This window comes from Rhinolophus sinicus, chromosome 15 (genome assembly GCF_057876585.1).
Source record: "Rhinolophus sinicus isolate RSI-liver-muscle chromosome 15, RSI-T2T, whole genome shotgun sequence".
In the NCBI taxonomy this organism is placed as follows: Eukaryota; Metazoa; Chordata; class Mammalia; order Chiroptera; family Rhinolophidae; genus Rhinolophus; species Rhinolophus sinicus.
In genome coordinates this window covers 94,000,364-94,016,554 of record NC_142515.1, presented here as the reverse complement: position 1 = coordinate 94,016,554, position 16,191 = coordinate 94,000,364, and the positions used below count along the sequence as shown (strand labels likewise).

At 44.1% G+C, this 16,191-nt stretch overlaps 1 protein-coding gene and 1 non-coding gene across 4 annotated transcripts in view; both read left to right on the top strand.

The window, feature by feature from the left end:
• ADRA1A (adrenoceptor alpha 1A) overlaps nucleotides 1–16,191 on the top strand; it is an 83,834-nt gene that overhangs the window by 19,695 nt on the left and 47,948 nt on the right. The window lies entirely within an intron of this gene.
• LOC141573022 (U6 spliceosomal RNA) lies at nucleotides 3,391–3,497 on the top strand. The gene has a single exon (XR_012498607.1). It is a non-coding gene; the product is annotated as a U6 spliceosomal RNA (small nuclear RNA).

The window sequence follows — 16,191 nt, the reverse complement described above, 5'->3', positions numbered from 1 at the left end:
AGTGACCCTTGGCAGTAAAAAGTTGAGCGTGGTTTTCCTGAGCCGCTTTTTATAAACCAGGAGAAACTAGAAAGGCACGCTCTGCCCTGAATTCAGCGTCCTGCTTAGCTCCTGTAGGTAGAAAAACAAAGAAAGTTTTCCTCCTGCTCTTGGGTAGCTGATGTCCAGTCTGGCCTCTGTGTGAGGACCACTCTTTTTCCTTTTACAGTTTTGTTCTGCCTCATCACTCCTAAGAGGAAGAGACCTGCCCAGATTCCCACTCACCTCTGTGTGGCCCTCTGCAGCCAGTCTGGGCTGCTTGTGATTTCCAGATAATTCTCCTCCTTCATATTTGTTTACATAGTCTAGAATTTTGCACTTTCCTGAGATTCTCTGGTTTAAACATTGCCCTTCTGGATCATTTTTTAAAATGAAAATGCCTAGAAGAATGCATGCATGAAGTGCATGCATTCTGCCTCTGGTTCATCCAATCCTATATCCTTGGCCCGTTTTTCAAGTGTCATTTAACTCCATGGTTCCCCTACAAAGTTATAAGGAGGCATTTTTTTTGTCCTTGTTTTACCCTCCTAAGAAGTGAGGCTCATAGAGGTCAAATAGTTTATCCAGTGCCACCAAGCTAGTAATAGAGATGCATCATGATTTTTCCTCTATAGAGTGTTGACTTCTTCAATAGAACCATGTTGAGTTAATGACAAACAAGGCAAAAGCCATGGCTACCGTGTCCAGGAGAAAATGAAAAATCCTACACTCTCCATCTACCCTGACCCTGCCATGATTAGCTCATATAATTTCCTGGATGAAAGGGAGAAATAGACATATGAGAGGAATCGAAGCTGGAAAAAAGCCAGGACAAACAGAAGCATGAGCAGAGAATGACGGGGAGCAGGAAATAAATTATTAACAAGGTGAGTCTAATGTTTGCTGAGTTCTGAGATGTTTTCACGTCCAGTCCTTACCCTGAACTAGCTGATTAGTCAAGACGTGTGTGTGCGTCACTCAGTATCTGCTCTGTGCTCAGTTCTGAGCTAAGTCTGGAGGGTACTGAAGAAAGGTGACCCACTGCTTTCCACTCTAATTAGGGAAGACAGGATAACACCCATGAAACAATAGTTATCAGGACAAGATAACACTCCTTACAAATGCTCTAGGAATTCAGAGGCAAGATATGTCAGGCAGGGCTTAGATAGTTGGGGAAACGTCCATGGAGGGAGGCGGTCTTCAACGGGGACTTGAAAAGCAGGATTTGAAAAGCCAAGCCCCAAGGCGGAGCGCACATGGCATGTTCGTGGGCTAGTGAGATGCACCTCTGGAGAGGGTTGGCTGAGTGTGTGAGTGCATGCAAGGAGGGCTACAGAAGACAATACCGACCAGGCTTGGTGCGACAACATTCTCCTGGGTCTTTTTGTAAGAGAACATGGGAAGTCACTGAGTTTGGGACAGGCAAAGTGACACGATGGAGCAGTGTTGGAATAAGGTTAGTTTAGCAGCAACGGCAAGATGTGTTGAAGTGAGAGACTCAGGCTGATCGTTCGCTTTGAGAGAGGACCTGAACAGGGACGGGGTGGGGCCGTGAGACACAGAGGGTGATGCCGGCGGCCAGGACAGTAAGGCAGAGTCAGTGAAAACCAGAAACTGCTTCTGAGGAAGCAGAGTAGGATAAACAAAAGGTAGCATCTGAGCTTTGAGTGTGGGATGGAGCTGTGGTGCCCTGGACAGAGACGCTGGGAGGAAGAATGTGCTCTGGAAGGCCTTTGCTTTTTACCATATTCAGCCTGAAATCATGATGTTTAAGTGAAACTATCTAGAACTGTGCTGTTCGACACGTAGCCTCTAGCCACATGTGGGGAATTAAATTTAAATTCATATTCACTGAGATTAGGAAAAATGAAAACTTCAGTTCGTTGAGGGTTCCAGCTAATCACATTTCAAGCGTACAATAGTGACATATGGCTACTAGCTGCCATATTGGACAGGGCAGGTGTAGGACAACTTCCATCATCTCAGAATGTCCTATTGGACAGGACTGATCTCGAGATTAGTAGTGAATACGTGTATTAGCATTTTGAATGAGGAGGGAGTTCTTAAGATGAAAGCGGGGAAATGGTGGCGCTACGTGAATGGGTCATCTCTCAAGGAGGGGGGCCTAGGGCTAAATTTTAGGACATGTATGAGGTTGGGAGAAACAGGCAGAAAAAGAACAAACAAAAATTGCCTGAGGTTTTGGAAAAGTGGGAGACTCAGCATAGCATAAAATCCTGGCAACAAAAAGAGGAGAAACTGTCAGTGAGAAAGGAGTGGTGCCAATGTCAAATGCTGCAGAAAAGTCAAGGAGAAAGAGAACGAGGGGAAAAATGGTTCAGTGACCTGAGGTCATGTGGCCTGTCAAGCTCAATAGAGGAGTGAGGCAGAGATGTAGTTAAATAGGAACATCACCAGCTGAGAGCCGGTAGAAATTCAGGGCCGAGGAACAGTGTCAGCAGAGGGGCAGGGTGGGAGCTTGTGAGGGGAAGAAAAAGAAGGCAGAGGGCAGAGCAAGCTGCCTACCAGCGGAAGAAGGGGGGGAATGAAGGAGACTGAACTATCTCCACCAAGGGCTTCAAGGTCAATTACTTATTTCTTTTTCCCAAGGAAAGGAAGATAGGTAGAGAGAGAGAGAGAGAGACAGAGAGAGAGAGACAGAGAGAGAGAGACAGAGAGAGAGACAGAGAGAGAGACAGAGAGAGAGAGAATCTTCAGGAGTTGGTTGAGAGGATTGGAAGAAGAGGGTGCCTGTGAAAGCCTTAACGGTTGGGGTGGAATGAGAAAGGGGGCACAAAGAGGAAGTTAGACTTTGGGGGGCTCGGGGGAGGAGCGATAAGGGAAGCTGTGGGTGGGCTTGTGGCCCTTGTCCTCTGAGATTGGAATGGTTACTTGAAGCCAGAGGATGGCTTAGCCTGGTCTGCTCGCTTTTGTTCTCCTGTCTTCCCACTTCCTTCTCACAGGATTCTTCCTTTTGATTGATTTACTGTTGATCTGTTTTTCTAATGCATCGGACCTTAACACTGAGGCAGTGTTCCTACCTCGCTTTCTAGATTTCCCTAAAACCATTGTGACTATACAGGTGCACCTGCATTTGTCCATGTCATTCTCACCTGTTTGAGATTGTAAGGACAAGCATGGTGTTTACCTTGTACTCTGCAGGGCTCATCATACTCCAATGAATTAATTGCCCATATGAGGCAATTTCCTCATATGGGCAACTAGTTCAATACGATTTCATTGTAAAGATCATTAATTACACTTGCATTTGAAGAGCTGCTTTTAAAAATAGATGTGTATAGTTGAATATGTGTGCGTGTGGGCATGTGTGTGTGTATTTCCAACGCCACAGATCAGAGATAATCTGTCCTCATGCTCCCCTCAGCAGCACATATACTAAAATTGGAACAATACAGAGAAGATTACCATGGCCCCTGTGCAAGGATGACACACAAATTCATAACGGGCTCCGTATTTTTTTTTTTTAAAACGAAAAAAAAAAAAAAAGAGTACATATACATATAAAGCCTTGTATACGGCTTTATACAAGGAGACCCAGCAATTCTATCCCCTGGCACACACTCAACAGAAATGTATATACATGTACAGCAAAAGACAGACGCACACTATCCACACCACCGTGTGACATACAGGACAGTTAAGAGAGTGTTCTCTTAACTCCTTGTAAGTGTTCTCATTACAAGGAGAATTGTTTTCCCCTTTTCTTTGTACGGTATCTACATGAGATGATGGATGTTAACTAATCCTGTTATGGTCATCATTACACAATATTTGTAACCCAAATCATCATGTTGTACATCTCAAACTTAATACAGTAATGTATGTCAATTGTATCTCAGTAAAACCGGGGGTGGGGGGTAAGATAGTCCATCTTCCTTGCCATTAGGGTAAAGGGTTGTTAGAGATTGATTTCATTTTGTATTTTAGTTTATGATGGGCTGATACTAAATGCTTCCTGTGCATGATTTCATTTAGTCCTTGCAAACATTTGGAGCAATAGGTATTCTAATTCTCATTCTAGAAGTGAGGAAATTGTGGCAGAGGCTGGTTAAGTAACTTGCCTCGGGTCACGCAGCAAGCACAAGTGGCAAAGGAGGAATTGGAACCTCGTTCTCTCTGGCGCCCAATCTCGTGCCCTTAATGTCCTCTGTGTTCTCAGGCAGTGTGCTAAAGTGACCAGTCTATTCCTGCTATCATCACTGGATTGGCCACAGCGGTGATCATGCCCACATAAGGATGTGTTTGCTCTCGACAGCCATAAATCTCCTCTCATTCCTCAGAGGTGGAAAAACGGTTTGGGGGAAATAACACAAATAACACCTCCTGGTGTCAACCCAGCCTTGCTGGGGGACCAAAATGCTTAGCAACTCTTTCAAAGTATCCAAGACAAAACTTGACCTTTAAGCAGTTTCTCCATGTAGAGTTAAATTTGTCTTCGACGAATATGGTTTGAATAAATCAAGACCTCCTGTTTTAGCTATTTAACTGGGAAGGTAATATTTCCAATCTGATTTAAAATTTTTCTTTTGCCAAATTCCGTGGGGCAAAAAAAAAAAAAAAAGGAATGCAAAAGTTCAGGACAAAAAGAAACTTCCCAGGAAGTGCATTGGTACAAACCATAGCCGTGGTCATCGTAAATAACACTTTTACTTTCCAAACCCAAGTCTGGGGTTTCCATGGTAACTGCTTTTACCCCAGCTGGTTTGCATCATGTTTTTTGTACAAAAGCCAGTGGAGCAGAACCCAGCTATGTCACAAAGTTCAGGTGTCACTATCAAATGGAACTCCAGGGACAATTACCAGAAAGAAAAATATTGTATGTAACATCCTCTCCCACCCACCTTCCCAAACCCCTGCTCTTTGCTACTGTGTTGACCAAGCGCCCAGAGCATCCAAGAGGGGGCCATCATCTCAAAGTCAGACCATCAGCTGAATCCAACTGTAAGTTCTCTCTCTGTGCACATCAGAAGGGAATTAGAGCTTTTGATTTACTAATGTTGCATCCATCTGAGTGCTCTTGGGCAATAGTGTTTCATAAGGGTCAGAACATAGATTCAACAGTCCAGGCCAAATGCAAACTGGAGGAATTGCATATTGCCTTCCTGGGACTCACCCAGGCTTCCAGATGGAAGTGATTTCCCAAGGTCACTGCACAGCTCGATACAAAGGTGTCTTGTATGGAGGACATATGGCATGAAGGCGCAAATGAAGTTGTGCCCAGAGTCAGAACTTCTGTTCCTTTCTCATCCTTGACCTTGGCAGACTGAACCTGCCCCTGAGAACTTTTCTCCAATCATGGGACAATCGTAAGAACCTGTGCCTCTCCTCTCCCCGACGCCCTTCTCACCACCCCCACCCCAAGCTCCACTCCTATTTTCTAGGCATAGTGAAGGAAGAAATATGCCTCTCTCCATTTCTTATGCCTCATTTCCATTTCTTAAAATAAATCCCAGCTTTCCTCTTCTGGGAAGCCACCCCAGAGTGGACTAGGATCTCAAATATCTTTCATTCCCTTTGTGGAAAGAAACATATTGACAGCCTCTTCAGTGGCCAACACAAGCAGACCCCGACTCAAGGTGGAGACTGACAGGTAACAGAGCCCAATAAAGGGCTGTGATAATTACACAGGCACAGTGTGAGAAGAGCTTTCCCAACTTGAGGGACAGGCTGTCAAAAAAGGCTTCATGAAAGAAGTGACTTGACTAGCTAGCATTATCCATAGTCTATTAAAATAATTAGCATGCACATAATTATGACATAGTTTTTAAATACCTCTGCATGCAAATCTGTTTCGGTATCTCCCTAGATTACAAAAATCTTGAATGTGAAAGCATGGACTTTATTACACTAGGTTGAATATTTGACTTACTTAGAAGAGAGCTGAGAACATAGTGAGGGGTCATCGTGGCCTTGACTCTGTCTTCAGAAAAAAAAGGACAGATTGGAGGCTCCACAGGCAGTTTATATGAGGGGGTAGCCCTGGGCAGACTGTGCAGACAGCTGAGCATGCTGCATCCAGGGTGAGAAATGGGTTGACAACTGAGCCTGAAAGCTACCAGGATAGGGAGATGCCTACAGTACTTACATATTCTACCATTTCTTTGATAGTAGTGGCGCCTACGTATGAACCCTGATTTCAAACTTTTGAATTACCCCGGTTTAGAAGTATAACTTTTGAAGGTTCCCACTTGCTTATTATGTGACTCTGGGAAGGTTCCTTCCTCAGGGTCTCAATTCGTCATCAGCAGAATGAGAGTGTTGGCTTAGATGATCATCTCTGTATCCCATGGGCTTAGCCTGCGTCAGTCTAAGTCAGCTTTGCATCCTCAGGGCCTAAGCACAGTGGTAATTGCAGAATAAATATTTGTTGAATTAAAGAGACTCAAAGTCCAGTTCTACATGTGAGGTGATAAGTCTGGTCTCAGTGAAGAGTGCGAGATCCTGACCAGCTGTGTCATATTCTGGATGAATAGCAGAACCAAGCATTTGGGTTTTCTACCTGTCACAAAGACTTGGAAGGTGACCTGGATCTCTAAACTCATTGAACTTTGCTTCTTTAGATGTAGATAGAGTCAGGCAAAAACTGGCCTGGGCCTCGTGTTGTTACATATTTAAATATAAAAGGGGAAAAAAATTCAATTATTCCAAGTAGTTAAATGTGGTCTTATAAACTAAAGAAAGTCTCCAAGTTTCTTTTGGTGCCGGAAAAGAAAACATGGTGTGAAACATCTGTACGAATGTCTGTCCTGCTTTGTAGGCAGTTATTGGCTTCACTTTACACAGCCCTAAGAAACAGGAGTCTTGTGATCAGTATAGACAGCCAACGGGAACAACTCAAGCCAAAAAAAAAAAAAAAAATCTGAGTTGTCCTAATTCTACATTGCACTGCTTCCACAACTTAAAGACGCTTCTATTTCCCTGTCCTCTGAGTTGCTTTGACAGAGACTAAAATAATATGTTAGGATAGGAATCAATGCCAGCAACGGTGGGAACATTCTGAGCCATAGATACGATACATCTTGTCCATATACATTAGCTCATTGGGATGAGCAAAGAGACGGCCATTGCAAGATTGTTTTATAAAGCTAACCTTTGTTTTCTTGTCCTGTAAAACACGTCCACTGTGGATATCATTCAGCCCTCAGGCTATCCAGTGGAGTACCTGAGGGCTATTGTAGCCTTGAAGGGACTCTTAGCACTTCTCCTGTTAACTGTGTTTTTTCCTGTAGAGATTCTGTTTGAAATTTCAGAGATCTCTTTGTAGTTTAATTTGCAAACTTGACATACAAGAGGCTACTCATTAGCTCTTGCTTAATGCACCTACAGTTTTAGACAACAGTGAGCAAGTACGCGATGCCACATTGGTAATGGCCGTGTAGCCTGAATAATTTGCTACACTTCTCTTCTTAAAGAGCTGAATGAGAATCTTTATAATAGTAACATTGCTGCAGTTTGGTATTTGCTACTGTTTTGGAGAACTATGGATCATTCAAAAATGTTCTACTAACGCAGCTATGCATTCTAGCAGTATCATTAGCCCAAGGGCTCTGGACAATTTGGTGGGCTTTCTCTTCAAGGATATGGGGTCAAGGAAAGTAGAAAGGGACTTTTATGGTATTAGCACTGAAAATGCATTGTTGGCCAGGGCCGTGGGAATAGAGTCACTGAGTAGATGAGCATCCAGCTCATCGCCCCAGATGTGGCTCAGTTAAGGAGTAGGAAGAACCTGAGCTCAGGAATCAGAACTCTTCAGGTGAGTTCCAGCTTCGTCACTAACCACTTTGGGCGCATTACTGAACGTCTCCACAAGGATCTGCATTTCTTCCCCGACAAATGGGGTTTGTTTAAAAGCTGCTCCAATTACCTCAGAAGAGTATCGGTGAGTCATGTGAGGGAAAAGATTTGAGTGCAATAAAAAGTTAAGTGTTATAAAAATGTAAGATCATCTTGTTACATAGACGACAGGGCGTGAAGAATCCTTAGCTAAAGTGGTAGCCAGTCTGTCGGTGGGGAGGTTAGAACAGTGCAGTCGGTGGACAGATGCCCAGCGGCCAATGGCTTGTCAGTGGTCTGTGAAGAGAGTGTTTAGAGACATTTATAGCAATGTGGCAGAGTCATTTTATGTCTGTTGAATATAATAATAATAATTGGGCCTTTTATTTCGTTGTGTTTTTAAATTTCATTTTTAGTCATTTAACTTTATTACATTTTAAAAAGTGCTGGTGCACAATGGATTGGGAAAAAACTGGCCCTACACACAGATGGTGTGAGAAGCTAGGGTATGTGAGATATCAAAAGACCAGGAGACAACTGGGAAATTACAAGTCCTCATGTTTTACCTAAGCAGAGAAAGGCCGACAGGAAGTGGAAAACATGGGTCCGTTCCAACTGGATGGGTTACTTCTCTCCCAGATGTTTGATGTCCTGTAGACACAGAGGACATGCTCTGATGTCTGACCTTGGAAACTCACTCAGTATCATCAAAAGAAATAAAAGTCCAAAGCATAGGGCTACAACTGCTTTTCCTAAGATGGGGCCACAGACCATGGAGCTCATGGATCTTTTCCTGGGCTGATGGGCCCAGGGTGGCGATAACCATGAGATGAAATAACATTCACAAGCGGCCATGGCCGACTGAGGAAGGAGAGAATGCCAATTCCCACATCTGGATACATCAGAAGTGGCTGAATGACCAGCAGACAGCCTGATTTCTGTTTTGGTACTGATATTTATAAGTTAATGTAATTTAACATCTATCCTAGCATCGAATGGGACACTTGCCCGTCTCATTTTGGCTTTTCGTCCATACACAACCCTCCAGATGAAATTTAGACTTGTCTAGTTCTAAATAAACTTGGTTGGAATTCTGTTATCTTATATATAAAAATGAACAAAATTGATAACGCGTTCCCATAAAGAATGAATCGCTTCATTTAAGTCAGTTAATTTTTGTAGCTTTCTCTCTGTTCATTCTCTGCATTTCTTGTTAAATGTTTTCCTGGGTATTTTATATTTTTATTGTCACTGGGAATGGAATCTTGTCCACCACTACATGCTAATTCTAATTATTGCTGGTATATAAGAAAGCTATAGATTTTAATCTATTTAATGTTTAACCAGTGACCTTCCTGCTTTCTTATTACAGTTCTAATTATTTTGGGTTACCCAAGTATAAAAAGTTATTCATCTACACTTACTAACTCTGGTCCTCCTTTCCAATACGTCTAAATCACCTTTTTCTTGGCTAATTGCATTAGCTATTATTTCCAGAACAATGTTAAATGAATCAAGATGGAACATGGCAAGTGGCTGAATCTTCCATTTCAACAAAAACACAGAACTTTGAGGCTCTGTGCCTCTCCATTATTCCTCAAACACTTGTTGATAGAAGTAAAATCTCATTCAGATGACTGTGAAAAACAACCTTGGAAGAAAAATGCAAGTTGAATGCCTTGTCTCTGTTTTGCCTCAGTTATATGGTGCAAGAAAGAGAAGTTGAGATTGAGGGACTAATTGTATGTGTAATTATGAAGTTCCTACATTTTTTAGAAAATTTTAATTGGTCTCAAGAAGGGTCCCTAAGGGCTTCCTAGTTAGTGCTGGGTCAGAGCAATTGCCTCAATTTTACAGCACCCTATATCACTCTGCCTCCCAGGGAGACAGCAGGGTGTCCTTCTGAGGTCTTGACTTGGTATTTTATGCTTAATTTCAACTTGAACCCATATTCAAGATACCCAACCCCGACAAGCAAAAGGCAGACAAAATATATCCCTTGGTTCTATTTCCAACCCGTTCAAAAATAGAAGGCGGTCAGAGTTCTCAAGAGCGGAGGTTAGCTCAGCTGTGGGGCTGGGCGCCTGGTTTCCATTGTGACCAGGTCAGGGGAAATCATCAGGCAGTATTACCACCCGAACTGCCCAGGCTGGAGTCACTCTGTTTGCCCTTGGTACGGAGTCTGGTGAGGCTTAGAATTGCCCGTGTTAGAAATAAATGTAGAATGCGAGAGTGAAAGAGGCTGCTCTTTTCTTCTGCTTATTCTTTTTCTTTGTACAACTGCACGCACACACTCTAGCTATGATTTCACAAACATGCATAAAAGTGATCACGCCCCCGTGCGATGGATGCTGTGCTGTCGGGTTCCTTCCCTCAGTGACTGCAGGGCTCATCCCCCCAGAGCTGAGAGTGCCGATGGCTCACAGCTCACAGTTCAGTCTCACTTCCTGTGATCATCGGCTGCTGATGGGAGCATGTGGCCAGTGCCTGGTCTTCATCCTAACTTGGGACAACTACCCAGAGCACTCTCAGCCCCACTGGGATTGGCTGAGGCCCAGCTTGCACCACTCCCCACAGGTGTGATCCTGAGGGCTCACCCCATAAGCCTCCTGCAGACAAACCTCCATCTCGGAGTCGACTTTCCCATAGTCTATATCTCACTCCACTTCCTTGACATACACAATCTACTTAAAACTTTAGCGTCATCTTTGTGGAGTTGTTTTTTTGTTTTTTACCAACTCCTCCCCATCCCTTGTCTTATACACCAACACCAGCCCCACTGACTTCTCCCAAGAAAACACGTGTTCACAAGCTGTTTTGTATCTGCCTGCACTTTTGCTCTGTTTATTTACTTCTCCAGGAAAGCCATCTGTTGTCTATTGCATTCATTCGTTCCTCTGTCAATGGGCAGTCACTCAGTTTCCAGGCTTCTGCCCCCAAATGGTGTGTGTTGCTTACAGAGACACTTCCATATACAGATGCTTTAGCTTCTATGGGACAGATTCCAAAGTGGGGACTGTTAGTTTAAAGGGGGTACGTGCTTTTAATTTTAAAGGTGTTGCCAGGTACCCTTCTTAAGACTCTGTTGTACCATTTCACCAGTAATGTAGGAGACTTCCCTGCTGCTTATGTTCCCACCCTAAGGTCAGAGGGTTAATCTTTGATCAGGTCTTTGTTTGGATCTTCATAATTTCTTGACGCAGATCCACCTTGTCCCTTCCCTGTTGAAAGGAAGGAGAGTTTCGTGAGGGGAAGACAGGCTGATGGGCTTGAGAAAGTCCTTTGGCCTCCAGGTGGCTCCTTCCTCCACATGGACGAGAAATACGGAGTACAGACCAGCAGAACCTCTTCTCCTGCTCCAACCAGCCTGGAACACGTGGCTGCACAGGACAGGGAGCCCACCGCCCAGGGACTGGTGCTGCTGCCAGCACAAGCCAGGGCCATGAGAAGGCTCTTTGGAGGGCAAAGTTGGGGCAAGGACAGGCAGGGGAGGAAGCTGCATGGGGCGTGCTCCCCCAGACCCCCACAGCGTCCTTAGCTAGTTCCCTACAGGTGGAATTATGCTCTTCTTGTCCCTAAAAACAATCAGGAAGAGAACTGGCCTGTCGCTGATGTGCCCAAGCCGGAAAGGGGGAAGACTGAGGTAGCTATTCTTAAACTGGGGAAAATCCATCTAGAATATTTGGGCACAGAGATGCACTTCCTCCAATATCCAAGACATCGGATGGGAACGGTCAACCCTGTGACTGCACCCTTTCCAAACTGACCATGAGCAGTGATGGGTTGTGGTGGGGAGCTTGTTTCCTGGAAGATGTGTCTCTGCCTGCCTGGCTGGGTGCTGGGCATGGAGCATTGCAGACACTGTCTCTCCCTGCCTCCGCATCATCGGTATCTCCTCTCCTCGTTTTGGTGTGTTAAATGAAGCTGACCCTATATGCTGTGATTGTGACGCAGAATTATTATCCCTAATAAGCATTTCATAACTCAATCTATTTTTACCAATTGTTTTAAATCTTTCTTATTAGCTGTGTTAGGCATGCTATGATTTTAATCTTCTTAACATCCATGTGAGAGTTCGACAAGTCAGCAGGGGATCTGGCCTTAGCTGCCAAGGATACGTGATTAGGTTGCAGCTCTAGAGACCCATGCTCCAGAGCCTCCCCTCCTCCATCCCAGGCTCATCTCTGGAGTGTTATAAGAGACCTCAGTCTCCCGAAGTCCAGGAAGTACCAGTGTATCAGTGAGAACAAAGTCACTGATGAAGACCACTATCTTGGGCTTTCATCAAATCATTTAATCTTGTGACAATAATAAAGAGGATAATGGGTGGGTGTGTGTGAGAGAGGAATGGGGGTGAGAGAGAGAACGAGGGAGAGAGAGAGAGAGAGAGAGGCTGACACTATCTGGAAGGCAACTGCAGCAACCTAGGTCAGTTCTGAGAGGCTGCAGAATCATAATTTAATATTCTGAAGGAGGTAACACAATGTCCAGAGGGAGGAGTTGGCACTGTGGTAGAACATGGTCCATTCTTCTCCTAGGATCATCGCAGGGTAGGAAAATAATTGGAGTTTTGGCAGCTGAAATGAAATGTTCTGTGGGCAGAACAGCTTATTTCTCAGTTAATTCCTTAAGTAAACCATCATCTTTACAAACTCTTGCCATAGATATACTGATGAAGGTTTGGCTGTCCTGTCCCTCTAGCCAAACCATCTTTGGTTTTACCTTCGGTTAATTCTTCCCCTTTTTGTGTTAAAACAATACTGTCTGGCTCCAGAGCTTCATTCTTTCATGGCCATTTCCCGATGGTCCAGACACGTGTCATCTTCACACTCAAGAACAAAGGAATCCTGATGACTAAGGTTTGGGGTTATGGAGATAGCAGAAGAATGCAAGGCTCAGATCCAGTCTGACAAGAGTGAGATTGTAGAAGCATCACAATTTCACTGCCAAATTCCTCCAGGGCCTCCCCTTTCTTTGAAAGAAGGGTATCTATCCATGGCTGTCTCCAAGGTTTGAAGACAAGTGCAGATGGAATAAGCCATGAAGCATCTTTCGTTAATAGTGGTCGTGAATGTTGACCCAGCCTTCCATCTCCCAAAATGGGACCAACAGGCCCTACCCAAGAGCACCCCTTGGTGTCTGGCAGGGACAGCTCTGGATGGGAGGAGCTAAAGTGGTGGTTCTCAAACTTTGGTGAGGAAGCTTATTAAATGCATAGCTTCCCAGCCCCCAAAATTCTGCCTTATGGGGCTGGGGTCGGTCCCTGGGGTTCTGACATAGATTGTCGTATCGAGTCTATGAGAGGCTCTTTCATACACACTGATGTTCTCTTCACACATCTGGCATTCCTTCTTTCTGCAATACCCCAATCCAGCCCTCCCTCCATACTCTCGGCATTTAAGAGCATGGAGCTACTGCTTCCCTAATAAATCAGTCTCTGCTCAGCTTACCTGCACCTGAGATCAGGATTTTTTAGTATTTCCTCTGAAGACACTAGGAGGAGTACGTAGGATTGCCCATAAGTGGAGCGATGTGTTATGGAATTACTGATCTTTTTTTAGGCTTTAATTTTATGTTAGGCTCTTCTGAGTCTTGTTGCCGCCTCTTTGCCCATGTTCATAATAAACTCCAAATGCAGGCTCCCGGTGTTCAGAAGTGGGATCAAGGATTATGTGATTTCTAGCTGCATTTCTTTGATACGTGATTCAGCATTTTATCATATTGCCTATTGTTCACTTGTTGTCATTGTTGTTTTCTTTCTCCATTTATTGAATTATCCATCTTTTCCTTGCCATTTTTTCTTACAGGTGTAATTTGTACCATAATTTTAAGTGCCACGGAAAACTGCATTCGGATTACTATATTTATTAAAAATATGAGATTAATTGGAATCTTTGCAATATTGGTCTTTGTTTTAAGGAACGTGCCTATCTCTTGATTTTCTCATTTTTTAGAATGTTCTTCGGGAACTGTCTTGTCTTCCGGTTGTTCCTTTCCTAGGCATCTTTGTTTTATGGATACTATTAGTAGCCCTTAGAATTTGCCCTGTTCTGTGGTCATTTTCTTGTTAGACCTATATTTCCTCCCTCGTCATAAGGTCTTGAATCCAGTAGGGTTTATTCAGACTCTGGATCTGCCAGCAGGGAAGGCAGGCAGGCTGCTGGTGACTCTACAGATCACTGTGGGGGATGGTTCGATTCCCAGCTCAGGTGACAGCTGGAAAGCACCACCCTTCTTAGTGTGTTTCACAGCTTCCAGCAATCATTGATGTAGTGTGGCTCTGCTGTACCGAGATATGATGCTTTTGCAATATTATTATGTGCCAGACACCATAAACCTGACATGCACTACTTCATGCATACAGCCCTGTATGACAGGTATTGTTAGGATTCAAACGTAAAGAAAGAAACAGAAGTGGAGGGATCCTAAGATTAAGTGATGCGGCTCTTAGAGCTGGTAGGTGGCAAAGGCAGGACTAGGATCAGGTCCCGGGCTTTAACTCAAGATGTCCTGCATGTGGTTAGGCCGTGTCCCCAGCAAATGTAAGTGCTCACTAGGCAACAGGCATGATTGGCATTTCCAATGTTTAGGTCCATTAACTGTTAGGCTGCTGACCACAAAAACTTGCAGAATTGACATTCACACCCTGTGATTTCATTTGGTAGAGTAGAATTCTACAGGGAATGGAATCACTGTAAAATCGGGAGGACTTCAGCACACGATGGCAATACCAGTATCACAGGAAAACGACAACAGCAACAACAACACACGTATATTTAAAGAAAGAACAAAATCAGTCCTCAGCATCCCAGGCCTTCTGCCCCCAGCCCTGCATTTTTCAACCCTCCCTCCAGCAGCTGATGGAGCCTGCAGATAAGAAGTACATGCATGTGAAGGCGTTGATGACTGAGGAAGGACGTAGGCTTACCCCTTCCACGTGTACAGTGTTTTTATTTTAAGAGAATAGGGACCGGGGAAGGAAGCTGGTGTTCTTGAGCTTAGCACCAAATCTCCTGGTCTCCTGTGAGGACTTAGAGGCTTTTGTAACAACAGGCAAGTGGCAAGTGTTCCTTTAGGCCCTAATCTTCCTCAACAAAAAGGAAAGGCAGTCTGATGACAGGGGACCCAGGACAGTTTTTCAGTACTTGTGAAATAAGTGCTGCTATGATTTGACTTTACAGAGGAGAAAACAAAGTCTCAGAATAAAATATGTGTCACATGTCACCCAGCTGGGTGAGTGGCAGAATAGGATTTAAATCCACATCGGTCTTATTCCAAAACCTTTCCGGTAAACCTCCACATGCTCCATACACAAGCTTTGGCTGCAAGGAGACATGAAAACTACCGCAGTGGTATCATCCTATGGCAGTTCTTTGAAATCCCAAGTAGTCTATAAGTATATGTTATTGTCACGTTAAATCACGATGATAAATAATGTGAGTATTCATTTAGTGCGTACCATGTGCTGGACGCTGTAGTAAATGTGAATCGTCTCATTTCATCCTCACATCAGTACAGTGAGAGGGATTCAGTACCTTTAATTCCCCTTTACTGATGAGGAAACTAAGGTTTCGTAAGCTAAGGCGGTTCCCAAATTGTGCACAGCTGTGCCATGGGTCCATCCAGAGCCTTAGCTCTAGGCAAGACACTCACTGTGCAATGTGCCCGATAGCACTGAAAAGCTCAAAACCTGCTGTCTGTCTGGTGAGGCTGACGGGTGCATATCCATGGGCAAAGTGAGGCAGCATAAGCTGGGCACCCAGGGCATGGGGCAGACCAGCACTATAGAGGTTCAGATCAGGAAGACATAAGCACAGACTTACATGAGTGCCGTTTCTAGGAACTATGATACTTTTAAGGACTTATGGCCATGTTTTAATCTCTTTAAAATCAGAATTACAAAATAAACGTTTAGGTCAAAGAAAATGTATGAATACACAATAAATTCATCTTCATACCCACAGAATCATAATTATAATCTTTAATGTTTTGTATGGAAGAAGGGGCCCATGAAGTCAAAAGTAGCAAGAGCCACGAAAGTCATGAGGTAGCCCTGCCATTGCCTCCTAGATGCAAGTCACCCCAAGGCCTCAGGGTGTGACAGAGCCACAGGTGGAAGGAGCCTGGGTCCCTGAATGTGGCATGCATGAGAGCTGCTTGCGAACCAGAAGCATCTAGCTGCCAATTGGAAATAGATTCAAAATATCCCATAAAACGATCATCTCACTCAATTATTCTAACATTCCTAATTTCACTGTCTTAGGAAGCACAGTCTGAGGTTACACAGTCTGAGGAAGGTCACAGAAGGTAATTGAACTTGAGCTGAGCTTGACAGCTGAAGTACTGGCTCAGCTGGAATGCACCCTGTTTACACTGATG